The 9,623-nt window shown below is 45.9% G+C and overlaps 1 long non-coding RNA gene across 1 annotated transcript; it reads right to left on the bottom strand.

Annotated features, from left to right (window-relative positions):
- Positions 1-168: 168 nt before the first annotated feature.
- Positions 169-1,254, bottom strand: LOC120745390. Its single transcript, XR_005698621.1, has 2 exons — positions 739-1,254; positions 169-570 (listed from the first exon to the last, which is right to left on the bottom strand). It is a non-coding gene; the product is annotated as an uncharacterized LOC120745390 (long non-coding RNA).
- Positions 1,255-9,623: the final 8,369 nt, after the last annotated feature.

The following is a 9,623-nucleotide window of genomic DNA, read 5'->3' as shown; positions in this document are numbered from 1 at the left end:
AAGAAAGTCTTTAACTTCCCTTAAGTACAGTGGCAGTGGATGTGGGTTGGAGATGTAATGAGCTTGAACCTGCAGGCGACCATCTTAACTCATCTCTGCTGGTGTCCTGCAAGCAAACAATCATATTTTTTGGAACATGAACTTAATTGCTTTCTTAAAACATTTTTTTTTTTGCATTTTGTATAGAACACACTCCGATTTAGACAATCTCAGGCTCCCTCCCTACCGGAGAGGTGACATTCAATGTCCCACTTGTCAGTCTGGATACCCCTGACCACCACCCGACACACAATAATGTCATGAAAGCATCATTTTAAAAAGGGCTATGCAAACATGGCCAATAGCTTTCATTCTAATGATGTGCAAAATGATTTGGGCACAAAACAAATTTTGCTGTTAGAAAACTTGCAGACTTCACTATATACAGTGTAGACCCTCTAAACTAAGTTTGGGGGGTGTGATCTTTCAAGAAATGCAGACCAAACTGTTGTTGTTTGTTTACTTACACAGCATGTCTTGTAGAATTAACTGGAGTCACCAGCAACAGCATAGTGCAGTCATATCTCAAGTCTAATAACAGAAGACAGGAAAAGATCAGTAAAGAAACAACTTCCCCAAACCAAAGCACAAATAAAACAATAAGTAAAACAGGCTGATCTAAAGTATGATTAAAGTTCAGCCTGATTAATAAAAATGTCACTGACAATTGCTAATATATTGGAAAACCAAAATACTTACCACTGAGTTGATGTCTTTCTGTCCAACAGTAGGAGTGCTGGTCCCGAGCCTCAAAGACAGCAAGAAGCAAGCAGAGGGAGAAAAAACAGAACATTTTTTAGAAGCTGATTTGATCCTTAATGGCTATAATGCAATCATTATAACTTTCAACACAGAAGGTCAATGTAGACCCCATACAACCAAATTAGACTAACACATATAGTATTAAAACACCATCTACTACTGTGTCTGAATGTGTGGTACTGGCAATGTCAGTTTAGGCCTAAAGAGATGTGTTTTAAAAAAAGACCACCTAATTTAAATATAATCATTACATGTTTGTTAAAAGTTAACTTCCAATATATAAAGTTTCTGATAAGCAAAAGGACCAGATCTAACATATGGCAGGGTTTATATGTAACATAATGTTTCTTATGATTCAACTGTGGAACTTAACTTAATTCTTTAGAAGGACAAGCTATAATACTTTATTCTCAATTATAAAGCCAACCTAGACTTTAACCATTTAACAGGCCACTATTCTGGATTATAGCTTTCACAACAAAACTTGTTTTTAAAAACATTTTTTAACAAAACAAATACTATTGTTATTATTATTTGAAATGTAATTAAACAGAAAAGTGGTTAAATATAAAAGCAGTTTGCTTATGTTGTTAAAGAAAGGCTAGATTTCACATTAGAATAGAATAGAATAGAATTCAACTTTATTGTCATTGCACATGCACAGGTACAGGGCAACGAAATGCAGTTTGCATCCATCCAGAAGTGCTTTAGTGATATAGATATATTACAATATATATTAGCAATAATATAGATATGTGAGTATATTACAGAAATGGGTCTATTATGGTATGTTATAATGTACACGGTATGAAGTATGTTGTGAATATTCTATAACTATAAGTATGTACAGGCTGTAGTGAGTACAAGCTATGTACAGGCTATGAACAGGATATAAATATGAAAAACTATACAGAATATGAAATAAATAACTTTACAGAATCTGAGATATACAGCTATACAGAAATGGGAACTATGCAAGTTGTAAACAGTTGTAGGATTAAAGATTATCGAATGTACAGAATGATTATTTACACAGAGCTATACAGTAGTGCAGTTAAGATAAGTGAGGGTGTAGATAGTTTCTACAGAGGCTATATAAAGTGCTAGTGGTTGTGAGTGGTGGTTCAGTCCATGTTATTATTGTGTGTTTGAGGGTACAGTTGTCCATTGTGGGTGTGTGTATGTTCAGTCCATGAGTTTAACGTGGGTCAGATGTCAGGAGGCAGAGTTCAGGAGTCTGACAGCTGTGGGGAAGAAGCTGTTCCGGTACGTGGTGGTCTTAGTAGGAGTCTTAGGAGCATTTTTGCAAATATGTGATGTCTTGCTAAATCGAGCAGATATTTGAACTTTATACGGCTACATTCTCGCCTGAAAATATCTTAAAAGTTTATTTTGTGACCCAGAAAAAGAAATATTTAAAAGTAATATTGCTGCGTTTGAGTTTTGGACAATTGCATTCTGGGATATTTAGCTCTACCAAGTCCACACAAGTCACCACTAGTGATGGGATTTCCAGCTCTTTTTAGAGAACCAGCTCTTTCGGTTCGGCTCACTAAAAAGAGCTGGCTCTTTTGGCTCCCAACAAGCTCTTCGGGTTGTTTTGTTGCTTTAATTAATTTATTATTAACAATAATATGAAATTATGCACAAAAGGAATTACTAATGTAAAAAAAAGTGGTTTTATTTATATAAATTTTATATATAAATATATGCGGTAGCCCCTAGAGACAAAGCACGTACAAACTCCAAAAACCACGTACAAATTCCAAAGCACATTTCTAGCGTTAATTGAACTTCCAAAACAGAGCTACCTAGATCACTTAAATTACACAATTGAAAGCATATGTGTATGGTTTGTGTATTTATACACAAGCACTCATATATATTCAAATAATTTAATTTTGTTCATTTACCTGTTACTACCACACACCAAATCCGGTCATTGGTACTTGCTGGCTTGTGTAGCCACTAGGTAACAAAAGCTCAACACTGCGCCTAGCATTCTGGAGCACTTCTGTTGTGTTCTGTACGTGTTTTGGAGTTTTTACGTGCTTCTGAGTTTTTACGTGTTTTGGAGTTTGTATGTGCTTCGGACTTTGTACGTGCTATGGAGTTTTTACGTGTTTTGGATTTTGTACGTGCTTCGGGGTTTGTACGTGCTTCAGAGTTCGTACGTGTTTTGAAGTTTGTACGTGCTTTGTCTCTAGGGGCCACCGTAAATATACTTTTATTTATTCACTCCACATAAAATGTAATAAATAAATCATATAATACAAAAAAACAACTATTCACAGTTCAACTTTTAACTATTTAAATTTTCAGCTTTTTCCTTTTAACCCTTGTGCAGCCTGGACCAAAAAAAAAAAAAGAAGGGGGGGGGGGTCACGCAGACCCCAGGTCTCGTCACGAAACAGGGCTCCGGTTTGCGGTGGGGGCAGATGGGGGTCAGGCGGACCCCCGGCTATAGCGAGTCTCGTCACAGCGTCGGACAAAGGCACCTAATTGGTTGTAACCCTCCATCGATCGTGTAAGTTACGATGGCAAACCCAAAGCGCCACGGCAACGACTCTCAACTTCACATCACCATCATCATCGTCTCCTTCTCGAGAGTGTTCGCGTACACCGGCCTCAGTGAGGACCTCGGACTCTCCGTTCCTCCTCGACCTCCTTCCTCCTTCTCCCCCGTTCTCCTGCTCCTCGCAGGCGAGCGCTTAGCCGGATGGGCCTCGGGTTACGCGTAAACCGGCCTAAGTGGGGACCGCGGGCGATCCGTGCTCCGTGGGTACTCTGTGACCCCTTAGTGAGCATGATGGGGTATTTCGCAACCCCACACCACATTCGTAAGTTACGATGGCAAATACTGGGGTCTCGAGGGACCCCGAACCACCGGAGCAAACATCTCTCAACTTCACATCATCATCATCATCGTCTCCTTCCTCCTTCTCCTTGGTCCTTCTACCCTGCGCTTGCAAACGCTCAGCTTTACAGAGGGTAGTATTCACGTAAACCGGCCCTCTCCTCAGTTCTCCTGGGCCTCGCTGTTGGACGCTTGGCTTTACAGAGGGCAGAGTTCGCGTAAACCGCCCTCCTTGAGGGCCTCAGACTCTCCCTGCCGCCTTCCTACCTCCTTCTGCTCCATTCTCCTGCTCCTCGCAGGCAAGCGCTTAGCCGGGTGGGCCCCAAGTTACACATTCGTGAGTTACACACAACTCACATTCGTAAGTTACGATGGCAAACACTGGGGTCTGGAGGGACCCCGAAACGTCGGAGGAAACAACTCTCAATTTCACATCATCATCATCATCATCTTCTCCTTCTCGGTAGTGTTCGCGTAAACCAGCCTAAGCGAGGACCTCGGACTCTCCCTGCTTCCTAGTCCTCCTTCCTCCTTCTGCTCTGTTCTCCTGCTCCTCGAAGGCGAGCATTTAGCAGGATGGGCCCCAGGTTACCCGTAAACCGGCCTAAGCGGGGACCTCAAACTCTCCCTGCCTCCTAGTCCTCCTACCTCCTTCTGTTCCGTTCTCCAGCTCCTCGCAGGCGAGCGCTTAGCTGCTGGGCCCCGGGTTACGCGTAAACCAGCCTTCGCGAGGACTGGGGGTGCTTTCTACTCCGTGGGTACACTGTGACCCCTTAGTAATCGCGATGGGGTATTTCGCAACCCCAATGCACATTCGTAAGTTACAATGGCAAACACTGGGGTCTGGAGGGACCCCGAACCGCCGGAGGAAACACCTCTCAACTTCACATCATCATCATCATCGTCTCCTTTTCGGCAGTGTTCACGTAAACGGGCCTAAGTGAGGACCTCGGACTCTCCCTGCCTCAGCGTCCTCCTTCTTCGCCCTGCTCCGTTCTCCTGCTCCTCGCAGGTGAGCGCTTAGCCAGATGGGCCAAAGGTTACGCGAAAACAGGCCTCCGTGAGGACCTCGGACTCCCCCTTTCTTCTAGTCCTCCTACCTCCTTCTGTTCCTTTCTCCAGCTCCTCGCAGGCTAGCGCTTAGCCGGGTGGGCCCCGGGTTACGTGTAAACCGGCCTTCACGAGGACCAGGGGGTGCTCTCTGCTCCGCGATTACTAAGGGGTCAAAGTGTACCCACGATGGGGTATTTCGCAACCCCAATGCACATTCGTAAGTTACGATGGCAAACACTGGGGTATGGAGGGACCCCGAACCGCCGGAGGAAACAACTCTCAACTTCACATCATCATCATCATCATCGTCGTCTCCTTCTCGGCAGTGTTTGCGTAAACGGGCCTAAGTGAGGACCTCGGACTCTCCCTGCCTCCTAGTCCTCCTTCCTCCTTCTGCTCCGTTCTCCTGCTCCTCGCAGGTGAGTGCTTAGCCTTATGGGCCTCGGGTTACGTGTAAACCGGCCTTCACGAAGACCGGGGATGCTCTCTACTCCACGATTACTATGGGGTCAAAGTGTACCCACAATGGGGTATTTCGCAACCCCAATGCACATTCGTAAGTTACGATGGCAAACACTGGGGTATGGAGGGACCCTGAACCGCCGGAGGAAACAACTCTCAACTTCACATCATCATCATCATCAATGTCTCCTTCTCTGCAGTGTTTGCGTAAACCGGCCTAAGTGAGGACTTCAGACTCTCCCTGCCTCCCCGTCCTGCAACCTCCTTGTGCTCCGTTCTCCTGCTCCTCGCAGGTGAGCGCTTTGCCGGATGGGCCTTGGGTTACGCGGAAATGGGCCTAAGTGAGGACCTCGGGCTCTCCGTTGCTCCTCGTCTTCCTTGCTCCTTCTCCATCGTTCTCCTGCGCCTCGCTAGTGAAAAACCAGCTGCTTGGCCTGCCTAGTACGCGAACACCGCCCTCCAGTTGGACCTCAGGCTTTCCGTGCCTCCTCGTCCTCCTTGCTCCCCCTACATCCTTGTCACGCTCCTCGCTAGAGTATGCTTAGGTTTGCAGAGGGTGGGTTTCGCGAACACCCCCTTCGGTGAAGACCTTGGGATCTCCGTTGCTCCCCGTTTTCCTTGCCCACTCTACATTGCTCTCAAGTGCCTCGCTAGAGAAAGAGCAGCTGCTTGGCCTGCCTATTACGCAAACACCGCCCTCCGTTTGGACTTCGGAAACTCCTTGCCTCCTCCTCATTCTTGCTCCCTCTACATCGTTCTCATGCTCTTCGCTAGCGTACGCTTAGGTCTCCGGAGGGCCGGTTTCGCGAACACCCCCGTTGGTGAGGACCTCGGGCTTTCCGTGCCTCCGTGTCCTCCTTGCTCTCTCTCCATCATTCTCAAGTGCCTCTCTAGTGAAAGCGCAGCTGCTTGGCCTGCCCATTACGCGAACACCGCCCTCCGTTTATGCTCCTCGCTAGCGTACACTTATGTCTGCGGAGGGCCGGTTTCGCGACCACCCCCTTCGGTGAGGACCTCGGGATCTCCGTTGCTCCTCGTCCTCCTTGCTCCTTCTCTACCGTTGTCATGCGCCTCGCTAGTGAAAGAGAAGCTGTTTGGCCTGCCTATTACGCGAACACCGCCCTCCAGTTGGACCTCGGGCTCTCCATGCCTCCTCCTCCTCCTTGCTCCCTCTCCATTATTCTCAAGTGCCTCGCTAGTGAAAGAGAAGCCGTTTGGCCTGCCCATTATGTGAACACGGCCCTCCGTTTATGCTCCTCGCGAGCGTACCCTTAGGTCTGCGGATGGCCGGTTTCGCGAACACCGCCCTCTAGTTGGACCTCGGGCTCTCTGTTGCTCCTCGTACTCCTTGCTCCCTCTACATCATTCTCAAGGGCCTCGCTAGTGAAAGCGCAGCTGCTTGGCCTGCCCATTACGCAAACACAGCCCTCCATTTGGACCTCGGACCCTCGCTCTCACGGGCCCCCGCTGGCAAGCCCTTAGCTTTTGCGAACACCACCGTCTGTGAGGAACCCAGTACCTCCCACACACACACACACACACACACACACAGGAGGCAGTGAGGAGTAGAAGGAGGTTGTTGCTACGCCTGCGTCGCGAAACCAGGGCTCATTGTGTGTGCGCCCGGAGCAGCTACGGGGGAAACACATGGGACAACCAACCAGTTTGGGGCCATGGTTTATTCAACGTGTATTTTCAGTGTGGTTTAACTTGCTAATCTGATCTGAAATACTTTCCTTGAATGTGCCTTAATTTCACCTCTTTTTTCTTTCTTCTTTTCTTAACTTACTGAAAATGTTGGCGACCAAAGGCTGGATCCAGGGATGTGTGCTGCTTGTGCTACTGGCGTTATGTGGGCAAACTGCTCGCTGTCAACATCGATACAAAGGTAAAGTGCAATCCCAGGGTTGTGTGCTGCTTGTGGTACTCGCTTTATGTGGACAAACTGCTTGCTGTCAACATCAATACAAAGATAACAAAAGAATAGCCTAGTGTAACGTAGTTACGTTAGAGCACTTATGGAAATATGTGATGTCTTGATAAATCCAGCAGATATTTGAAGTTTACACAGCACCATTCTCGCATGAAAATATCTTAAAAGTTTATTTTGTAACCCAGAAAGAGTAATATTTCAAACTCCGCCACTCTGTGTTCCTCCGCCACTGCCTCGTTTGAGTTTTGGACGAAATGGATTCTGGGATATTGCATTTCGTCATTTCGAGCTGATTGGAGACCAGAACAGCCAATCAGATTTTTTCCATCCAAGGCTGTGATTGGCTGGTTTTGTGGCACAAATATAATGGCGTAGGCAAGGGCAGAAATGTTGAGAGTGCGAGCAACACATTGCGAGCGAGCGCAAATACAAAAACTGAGCGAGAGGGGCTGCTATTGTGTCTGTGTATGGATAATAGCAAACACTGAAATACATTTTTTGCATGCAGCAATGAATTTTGTTCAATCAAATTCAGCTTTTCTTCGCTCAAAATAAATTTCTCCTCAAAATGCAACACTTGCACCTGCAAACCTTTTTTACGTGCGCTCAATTTTCTTTTTTTACATGCGCTCAGAATAGTGGCACAAAAATAACGCTATACCCTCCCCCCTCTTCCCAGCTCAAAGCACAAGGCTCACAAGGAGTGAAGCGGAAAAAAGTGCGAGAGAGAGGGTGAGAGAAAGGAAAAAAAACCAAAAACCCACGGCTCCCAATAAGGAGCCGGCTTGCGTCGTTCACTTCAAAGATCCGGCTCTAAGAGCTGTTTCGTTCGCGAACGACACATCACTAGTCACCACCGATTCATGCTCGATAAAACGGGATGGGTTTTTGCCCATCAATTTTTCGCGTTCTTGGCTTCATGTGTACTTTGAATTGTACTTTTGTGTACTTTTGAACTCCTTTTCCCCAAATTTCCCTTTCTGGGTCACAAAATAAACTTTTTAGATACTTTCAGGCGAGAATGTAGCTGTGTAATGCTCAAATATCTACTTAATTTATCAAAATATCACATATTTGCAAAAGTGCTTTGACGTTTTCGGAGAGCTCTGTTATCCACCAACGCCTTAGCTGACCGGGAGGTCAGGGCTCGATAGAGCCGGCGAGCACAGCTAACTCCTGGCGTATTGTTTTTCAACCCCCCTGCGGTCTTTTGCTCCTCAGGTTAAACATGATATATATAGTTAGTTAGTTAGTTATGGCTATGGATTGAAAATACCCCCCACACCCCACCCCTAACGCCTGCACCTCCTGAAAAATTTTGTATGGGCTTTTATCTCACTTTTTTATTTCAAACAATCAACAGAAAATTTCACAGACATATTTTTACATAAGGTTTTTAAGGCTGTGGTGTTAATTTTTAAGTACCATGAGCACAGCGGCAGCAGCAACGCTAGGCTAACACTAACAAGCTAGCAAGATTACATGGAAACACATTAAAGGAAAAAGTGGATGTATCGATGATAAAATATTGCCAAAATGTACCGATAAATAAGACAATATGAAATTGTCTGTCTGTTTTAAGCAAACACTGGAACTTGACGTTGTCTGAGTATGTCAGTGTTGCGCCCAGCTAAAGCAAAGTTAAAGTCTGGCCTTTATTTAGAGTAAACCTGAGTAAATCCCCAAAAAGCATACATTAATCTGGTACAACACGGCTAACGTTAGCTACTGTAGCTAAATTGCATCAATATCACAGCTCTATGTGTCCTACTCCTTACTGTTCAGGCAGCTGCCCAGGTTGTCCAATAACACAGCGCGCGTTACCATAGCGACGAGAGAGCATTAAGGGGCAGAGAGGAGGATGTTACTCTCAATGTCAGGGTCCTGGGTCTGAGTGTGTGTGCCCGCGGGGGTCAGTGTTTAACGGCCGCCGGAGGAGCCGGGGCCGCTGGATCTGTTTCACCGCTGCTGCCGAACCCGTGGCCGCCCGCCGGAGCTGCAACACTGCCATCACGGGACCCGAGGTAGGCCACCTGAACTCTTTTGTCGTAGTGATGTGCCGCCTGAGACTGTTTTGTGGCGTTTTTTCTTTCTTTTGCACTTTGGGACTGTGACCTGACCTTTGAAGATTTTCTTTAAATAAGGTAGAAAGGCAACAGCTTGTAGTCAGTATTTTTGCAGCATTTGTATTTGCAGAAGTTGTTTTTGCAGCTTTCAAAGGTTCACCAGAGAAGTATTCTGAAACATTTGGATTGTTTTCAGAGTCACAGTTTACAGACCACGACATGTCTCAGAGAAAACACCAAAAAAGACCAAAAGTTCACACTAACTCTCCTCTCTTGACACAAATGGAAAAAATGATTCAGGGGCTCCAACGAAAGCGTAATCAAGCGCTGGAAGAAAATGAAGGTTTGCCCGAGAAGTATTTTGAAACATTTGGATTGTTTGCAGAGTCGCTGTTTACAGACCACGACATGTCTCAGAGAAAACACCAGAAAAGACCAAAAGTTCACACTG

The sequence above is a fragment of the Simochromis diagramma genome, unplaced genomic scaffold (genome assembly GCF_900408965.1).
Source record: "Simochromis diagramma unplaced genomic scaffold, fSimDia1.1 OVJJ01000159.1, whole genome shotgun sequence".
NCBI classification, from domain to species: domain Eukaryota; kingdom Metazoa; phylum Chordata; class Actinopteri; order Cichliformes; family Cichlidae; genus Simochromis; species Simochromis diagramma.
This window is presented reverse-complemented; position numbering and strand designations above follow the sequence as displayed.